General features: G+C 42.5%; 1 long non-coding RNA gene across 1 annotated transcript; it reads right to left on the reverse strand.

Moving 5' to 3' along the window:
• Window positions 1–585: 585 nt before the first annotated feature.
• Window positions 586–1,364, reverse strand: LOC133535694 (uncharacterized). Its single transcript, XR_009802299.1, has 2 exons — window positions 1,139–1,364; window positions 586–951 (listed from the first exon to the last, which is right to left on the reverse strand). It is a non-coding gene; the product is annotated as an uncharacterized LOC133535694 (long non-coding RNA).
• Between the last annotated feature and the right edge of the window lie 8,071 nt (window positions 1,365–9,435).

The following is a 9,435-nucleotide window of genomic DNA, read 5'->3' on the forward strand; positions in this document are numbered from 1 at the left end:
CTATTTTGTCTATTCTAGTTTCAAACGTTAAAATTCTGTTTTTGTTTATTTCATTTATTGGTGGAATAAACAATAAAACTATCAACAGACCGTATTTCCCGGACCATAGGGCACTGTAGATGAGCGGGTCTATCCAGGTCTCGTTTCATACAAAAGGCACATTAAAGGGGTCATATCCATTTTCTCCTGCGATGAGGTGGCGACTTGTCCAGGGTGTACCCTGCCTTACGCCCGATTGTAGCTGAGATAGGGGTCATATCATTTATAAAAAATATTTTCTAAATGTAAAACATTTCCTTGTGGTCTGCATAACACATAATGGTGGTTCTTCGGTCAAAATGTACCAAATAAAATAGCTTTGAGGTCGGTAAGCACACCCAAAATTATTCCGTCCATTAGGCGCACTGTCTTGTTTTGAGAAAACAAAACAATTTTAAGTGTGCCTTATAGTGTGAAAAATACCGTATTATTTAAATAAATCATGAAAGCAAACATATTCAAATGAGATGTTTAGAGAGTCGTTGTGACAGTTCCTTGCTGTCGTCTTGCGGGTTCCATGGACCACTCAGGAAGGACATGATCGGGCAGGTTTGACTCTCGTTTATTTTTCAAGAAAAGAGAAGTCTTTTTCGCCGTCGTCGCTCCCACTGCTCGCCACTCCGTCGTCGTCTCCGTCTTGCTCTTTCTCGCTTTCGCTCCTCATCCACTCCTGCAGGCTCTCCATCTCCTTCCGCCCCGATCTCTCCTCCTTCTCCCCTTTTATGCAGCGTAAGGAGAAATGTTAATTGTTTCCCGTTGTGCGAGCCACGCACCTGCCTCTCCGCTCAGCCGCATTCTCCGCCTCCTTGCCGCCATCTTGGGCAGGGCTCCAGCGTGCCCTGCCTTGCCGTCGGACCGTCGGCTCCGCCTCTCCGCAGTCGTGTTTAAAGATGCTGCAACATCTGGAGGATGCTGAATTTAAAAATTGCAAGTTGATGCCCGTTTTCAGAATAAAATACTTATTTCAAGCTTAAAAGCTCATTTGATTTTTAATAACTTTACTAGTTTTTAGTATTTTTTTTCGATCTTTTATCTTATTTTGCCAGCATTTTTTCTTTTTTTGCAATGACCAATAAAACACTGAATATGAAAAACTTACCACTCTGCTTCCGAAACGATCCACCAGATTGACTCACAAACTGGCGGGGTTGTGAGCTCCGGATGCAGACACTGACAACCAGGTGCAGGTTAGGAGGAGTCATTAATGGTGCAGCTGGGGAGTGCACGGGAAGCACAGGGAAGTTAATTTCACCAATTAGCACGCAACCCAAACAAGTCCGAGTGGAAGGCGAGGCTGGCATTTAGAGCTATCGGAAACAGCTGAGGCGGACCAGGCTCAGGCCAGAGTGGTGGAGCCAAACAGGAAGTGAACTGAAATAAGAGCGCTGGAACAGGAAATGACAGTAACCTCAGGAACCGAATACCAAAAATTCAAAAAAGGGTCAGGCATGACATAACAGGTTCTGACACTGATATCTTGTACGATGAAGCAAAACACGCTGCTGATCTGTCTCTGCTTGGGATGGTCTCCTGATGGCCCCACTATTAGATCCACTATGGGCTGGACTCTTACACTATTATGTTAGATCCACTATGGACTGGACTCTCACTTTTATGTTAGATCCACTATGGACTGGACTTTCACAATATTATGTTAGATCCACTATGGACTGGACTCTCACTATTATGTTAGATCCACTATGGACTGGACTCTTTCACGACTATGTTACATCCACTATGGACTGGACTCTCACTATTATGTTAGATCCACTATGGACTGGACCTTCAGTATTATGTTAGATCCACTATGGACTGGACTTTCACAATATTATGTTAGATCCACTATGGACTGGACCTTCAGTATTATGTTGGATCCACTATGGACTGGACTTTCACAATATTATGTTAGATCCACTATGGACTGGACTCTCACTATTATGTTAGATCCACTATGGACTGGACTCTTACACTATTATGTTAGATCCACTATGGACTGGACTCTTTCACGACTATGTTAGATCCACTATGGACTGGACTCTCACTATTATGTTAGATCCACTATGGACTGGACTTTCACAATATTATGTTAGATCCACTATGGACTGGACTCTCACTATTATGTTAGATCCACTATGGACTGGACTCTTTCACGACTATGTTACATCCACTATGGACTGGACTCTCACTATTATGTTAGATCCACTATGGACTGGACTTTCACAATATTATGTTGGATCCACTATGGACTGGACTCTTACACTACTATGTTAGATCCACTATGGACTGGACTCTCATTATTATGTTAGATCCACTATGGACTGGACTCTCACTATTATGTTAGATCCACTATGGACTGGACTCTTACACTACTATGTTAGATCCACTATGGACTGGACTCTCACTTTTATGTTAGATCCACTATGGACTGGACTTTCACAATATTATGTTAGATCCACTATGGACTGGACTCTCACTATTATGTTAGATCCACTATGGGCTGGACTCTTACACTATTATGTTAGATCCACTATGGACTGGACTCTTACACTACTATGTTAGATCCACTATGGACTGGACTCTCACTTTTATGTTAGATCCACTATGGACTGGACTTTCACAATATTATGTTAGATCCACTATGGACTGGACTCTCACTATTATGTTAGACCCACTATGGACTGGACTCTTTCACGACTATGTTACATCCACTATGGACTGGACTCTCACTATTATGTTAGATCCACTATGGACTGGACCTTCAGTATTATGTTGGATCCACTATGGACTGGACTTTCACAATATTATGTTGGATCCACTATGGACTGGACTTTCACAATATTATGTTAGATCCACTATGGACTGGACTCTCACTATTATGTTAGATCCACTATGGACTGGACTCTTACACTATTATGTTAGATCCACTATGAACTGGACTCTTTCACGACTATGTTAGATCCACTATGGACTGGACTCTCACTATTATGTTAGATCCACTATGGACTGGACCTTCAGTATTATGTTGGATCCACTATGGACTGGACTTTCACAATATTATGTTGGATCCACTATGGACTGGACTTTCACAATATTATTTTAGATCCACTATCCACTGGACTCTCACTATTATGTTAGATCCACTATGGACTGGACTTTCACAATATTATGTTGGATCCACTATGGACTGGACTCTTACACTACTATGTTAGATCCACTATGGACTGGACTCTCATTATTATGTTGGATCCACTATGGACTGGACTCTCACTATTATGTTAGATCCACTATGGACTGGACTCTCACTATTGTGTTGGATCCACTATGGACTGGACTCTCACACTACTATGTTGGATCCACTATGGACTGGACTCTCACAATATTATGTTAGATCCACTATGGACTGGACTCTCACTATTATGTTATATCCACTATGGACTGGACTCTCACAGTATTATGTTAGATCCACTATGGACTGGACTCACTATTATGTTAGATCCACTATGGACTGGACTCTCACAATATTATGCTAGAACCACTATGGACTGGACTTTCACAATATTATGCTAGATCCACTCGACACACCCCCTTTCGATCGACATATTTTACAATCAAGTGAAACACAACAAAAATGCAACAAAAAGTGAAATATGAACACGACGGGTACAAAACAAGCCCACCTACAATCTGATATATCTGATACATCACTAAGTTTTAGAACTTTGTTGTAAAAATCTCCTTCCGCGTCTGTGGAAACGCTTCCCGCCCACACTGCTTGGTGCCTCGTCTGAGCTGCTGTGACTTACATTACCATAGTAACCAATTAGATTACCATAGTAACTGTGACAGCCTCTCGCTGTCGTGCGGGTTCTCTGGACCACCAAGGAAGGACATTGTGGCGCATGTTAGACTTTCTTTTATTTTTTTAAATAATAAAAAGTCTCTACGGGTTGCTTTTCAGCCTTGCCGTGTCCTGCTTCGTCTGTCGCTCCACCTTTTCAGTCGCGCGCGTCTTTGTCTTCCTACTCAGGATCAGCTTCCCTCTGGCTCCTTCACGTCTCTCCGCCTCTTCCCCCCCGGCGTTTACGGCCGCTGCCCTTTTATACAGTGCGAGAGGAGATTTAAATTGTTGCCCAGTTGGGCGACCCACGCACCTGATATAATTTGCGGGGTTGATTCCGGCGCGCCCCGCCTCGCTGCTTGCTCGCAGTCCACGCCTCCTCGCCGTTGGACTACAGTAACTAATTAGATAACCATAGTAACTGATATATCATCCAAAAGCGCAGATTCCAACAATTGAAATGCTTTGTATAGCTCAAGACTTGTTTTCCATAAAAAAATATATTTGGGAATGTCCGGCGGGCCAGATTGAAAAGCTCAACGGGCCCCATGTGGCCCCTGGGCCTCAATTTGCCCAGGTCTGGTCTAGAGCTTTCAATGGCAATAAAGTATTATAGACTTAGAGGAGCGGCTTTGCACGGTTAGCAGACTTGTCATCGAAAACGGGAATCACGCCCAGGGAATCATGTTTTGTTTTGGTTTGTTATGTTTTGTTTTTTGGACACTCAGTTGTGTGAAGTGAATTATATTTATATAGCGCTTTTCTCTAGTGACTCAAAGCGCTTTACATAGTGAAACCCAATATCTAAGTTACATTTAAACAAGTGTGGGACGAGGTGGGTAAAGTGTCTTGCCCAAGGACACAACGGCAGTGATTAGGATGGCGGAAGCGGGAATCGAACCTGCAACCCTCAAGTTGCTGGAGCGGCCACTCTACACACGGAGCTATGCCGCCCCAGTTCCTGTTTTGCACTTCCTAGTTTGTGTTGCTACCATGACCACTCATTAATTTAAACTTGGCCCTCATGTCAACGCCCCTGTCCTCAGCCCTCACACCTGTTTGTTCATTTTCATAGACTATTATTTAAGCCACATTTAGTCTGTCTGGCGACTCCAGCCATATTCCTCATCTGCTTCATGCCTTGCTATGCTGTTCATTTTGTCCACGCCAGGTAAGTTTTGTTATTCATGCCACCGTGCAAGTGTTTTTGTTTCGTGTTCATATTAATAGCCTTTGTGCTAGTCTTTTGTTTTTTGTACCGCCTTGTGAGCGCCCTTTGTCTGCCTTTTTTTTTAGAGTATTATTGTACTAATAAAAAATGTACTCATTCACGTCTGGCTCGTGCCAATTTCCCCTTTGCATCGGAGAAACAATCCAGGTCCAAGTCCATGTCTGACAACAACACCCGGGTCACGTCCAGGCCCAGGCCTAATTCCAACACCCAAGAGTCTTAGTGCGTACATTCTCTGGCTTGGCTCCGTCAGCATCTGATGTGTTTTTTTTTTTTTTAAAAGTCATCCATCATTTTTCCATTCCAGTCGCAGACGTCATACTCCAGAACTAATCCCGCTAATCCCGCTAATAGCTGCTAATCCAGATGTCAACTGTCAAAACAGGAACATGCGGGCAGAGAAGCGCGAACGTCAATCCGCACTTAGTGGTGGGGTTTGGATTGAAGAGATGCAGATGTGGGTCCAACAGGAAGACGAGAGATACTGCATGATGTGTACTTTGTATGGTATCGTGGTTCCAATGAATCACGGTACTAGTATGATATCGTGGTACTAATGAATCATAATAATCAGTACCATACATCCTCTATAAATCCCTTTTTTTAAACGTCATTTCATGACATTGCTGGTTTTACAAGCAGAGGAGCATGTTCGGCAGCACACAATCACAGAGTACTTACAAGCAGACACGGTGTGGGCAGAAAAAGGGGGAAGTGACGCATTTTGCCGTAAAATGTAAAGATAAAGGTGAAGTTATAACACTGAAACGCCCTCAGGAGGAGGAGCTTTAAGACCGGGTTAGCTAGCTAGCAGCTAATGTCCATTCGCAGTCGGCAAGTATCATCCCTGCAGGAGGAGGATACAGTAGCTCACCGGCGTCACCATAGTGGATCTAGCGTAATATTGTGTGAGTCCAGTCCATAGTGGATCTAACATAATAGTGAGAGTCCAGTCCTTAGTGTATCTAACATAATAGTGAGAGTCAAGTCCATAGTGGATCTAACATAATGTGTGAGTGCAGTCCATAGTGGATCTAACTTAATAGTGAAAGTCTAGTCCATAGTGAATCTAACATAATAGTGTGAGTCCAGTCCATAGTGAATATAACATAATAGTGATAGTCCAGTCCATAGTGGATCTAACATAATATTGTGTGGGTCCAGTCCATAGTGGATCTAACATAATAGTGAGAGTCCAGTCCATAGTGGATCTAACATAATAGTGTGAGAGTCCAGTCCATAGTGAATATAACATAATAGTGAGAGTACAGTCCATAGTGGATCCAGCATAATAGTGAGAGTCCAGTCCATAGTGGATCTAACATAATAGTGAGAGTCCAGTCCATAGTGGATCTAACATAATAGTGTGAGAGTCCAGTCCATAGTGGATCTAACATAATATTGTGAGAGTCCAGTCCATAGTGGGTCTAACATAATAGTGTGAGAGTCCAGTCCATAGTGAATCTAACATAATATTGTGAGAGTCCAGTCCATAGTGGATCTAACATAATAGTGAGAGTCCAGTCCATAGTGGATCTAACAAAATAGTGTGGGAGTCCAGTCCATAGTTGATCTAACAAATTATTTTTAGAGTCCAGTCCATAGTGGATCTAACATAATAGTGAGAGAATCCAGTCCATAGTGGAACTAACATTGTGGGAGTCCAGTCAACAATGGATCTAACATAATAGTGAGAGTACGGTCCATAGTGGATCTAACATAATAGTGTGGGAGTCCAGTCCACGATGGATCTAACATAATAGTGAGAGTCCAGTCCATAGTGGATCTAACATAATAGTAAGAGTCCAGTCTATAGTGGATCTAACATAATAGTGATAGTCCAGTCCATAGTGGATCTAACCTAGTGTGAGAGTACAGTCCATAGTGGATTTAACATAATAGTGAGAGTCATGTCCATAGTGGATCTAACATAATAAGAGTCTAGTCCATAGTGGATCTAATATAATAGTAAGAGTCTAGTTCATAGTGGATCTAACATACTAGTGAGAGTCCAGTCCATAGTGGATCTAACATAATAGTAAGAGTCCAGTCCATAGTGGATCTAACATAATAGTAAGAGTCCAGTCTATAGTGGATCTAACATAATAGTGATAGTCCAGTCCATAGTGGATCTAACCTAGTGTGAGAGTACAGTCCATAGTGGATTTAACATAATAGTGAGAGTCATGTCCATAGTGGATCTAACATAATAAGAGTCTAGTCCATAGTGGATCTAATATAATAGTAAGAGTCTAGTTCATAGTGGATCTAACATACTAGTGAGAGTCCAGTCCATAGTGGATCTAACATAATAGTAAGAGTCCAGTCCATAGTGGATCTAACATAATAGTAAGAGTCCAGTCCATAGTGGATCTAACATAATAGTGAGAGTCCAGTCCATAGTGGATCTAACAAATTATTTTTAGAGTCCAGTACACAATGGATCTAATATAATAGTGAGAGAATCGAGTCCATAGTGGATCTAACATAATAGTGTGGGAGTCCAGTCCACGATGGATCTAACATAATAGTGAGAGTACGGTCCATAGTGGATCTAACATAATAGTGAGAGTCCAGTCCATAGTGGATCTAACATAATAATAAGAGTCTAGTCCATAGTGGATCTAATATAGTAATAAGAGTCTAGTTCATAGTGGGTCTAACATAATAGTGAGAGTCAAGTCCATAGTGGATCTAACATAATAGTAAGAGTCTAGTCCATAGTGGATCTAACATAATAGTGTAAGAGTCCAGTCCATAGTGGATCTAGCATAATAGTGTGTGTCCAGTCCATAGTGGATCTAGCATAATAGTGTGGGAGTCCAGTCCATAGTGGATCTAGCATAATATTGGGAGAGTACAGTCCATAGTGGATCTAACATATTGTGGGAGTCCAGTCCATAGTGGATCTAACATAATAGTGTGAGAGTCCAGTCCATAGTGGATCTAACATAATAGTGTGAGAGTCCAGTCCATAGTGGATCGAACATAATAGTGAGAGTCTAGCCCATAGTGGATCTAACATAATAGTGTGAGTGTAGTCCATAGTGGATCTAACATAATAGTGAGAGTCCAGTCCATAGTGGATCTAACATAATAGTGAGAGTCTAGTCCATAGTGGATTTAACATAATAGTGAGAGTCAAGTCCATAGTGGATCTAACATAATAGTGAGAGTCCAGTCCATAGTGGATCTAACAAAATAGTGTGGGAGTCCAGTCCATAGTTGATCTAACAAATAATGTTTAGAGTCCAGTACACAATGGATCTAATATAATAATGAGAGAATCGAGTCCATAGTGGATCTAACATAATAGTGTGGGAGTCCAGTCCACGATGGATCTAACATAATAGTGAGAGTCCAGTCCATAGTGGATCCAACATAATAGTGTGAGTCCAGTCCATAGTGGATCTAACATAATATTGTAAGATTCCAGTCCATAGTGGATCTAACATAATATTGTGATATTCCAGTCCGTAGTGGATATAATATAATAGTGTGAACCCAGTCCATGGTGGATCCAACATAATAGTGAGAGTCCAGTCCATAGTCCAAAATATTTGCCCAGGTCTGCCTTAAGCTGTCACATGGATAATGCTCTATGTAATGTACCGTAAGTTGAGACCGTGGACACGCAGACAGAATTAGCCCGTTAGCACTCCAGCCGTCTTCCGATTGTCCGAGTATTTGGAATACCTGACACATAATCGTTCAGGTGGGTGGGCCCAAATGTGTAAATATGCTAATTAGTGACGGCAGCAAATACTTTTTGTCCCAATTTTCCAGCAAATTTTCTTATTTCGCATTCGCATCCCAGACAAATCCCGCGACCTGTTGCGTGTCCAAGACGGCGTGTTTACTTGCGGCTTCTCCTCCCTGCTTCGTTAGCGGGTCTCGCGGGGAGAACGGAGCCCCCCAGCTGTGCCGTGTAAATAAAGCGCCTCGTTCCCCTCACACTTCACAGGTCTATCGGGATCCTTTCCCAGCGCTTATCGGCTCATTACTCCGGCTCCAGGAACACGTCTTCCTCCCGTTGTGTCCGACCACTTGTCAGCAGAGCGGGAGAAAGAACGTTGCGGACGGCCAAGTTTGAGGTTTTCGGGACGTAGTAATCGCGAAACGATCCAAAGGTCGAGTAAATAAAGGACCATAGGTTCCGATCCTTCATGACTGTTTTGGCTTAGTGGATTGTTTCCCAGTGTTTTGTGTTGGTTTCCTCCCCGTTTTTCCGCTTTCTGAGCAATTCCACTGCCACTTATCTGCCTGATTTCGCCGATCAGGACACGACTGTTGACGATCAACACCTGAGGGTTTTAAATTAGTCGCC

Source organism: Nerophis ophidion, linkage group LG16, assembly GCF_033978795.1.
Source record: "Nerophis ophidion isolate RoL-2023_Sa linkage group LG16, RoL_Noph_v1.0, whole genome shotgun sequence".
NCBI lineage: Eukaryota > Metazoa > Chordata > Actinopteri > Syngnathiformes > Syngnathidae > Nerophis > Nerophis ophidion.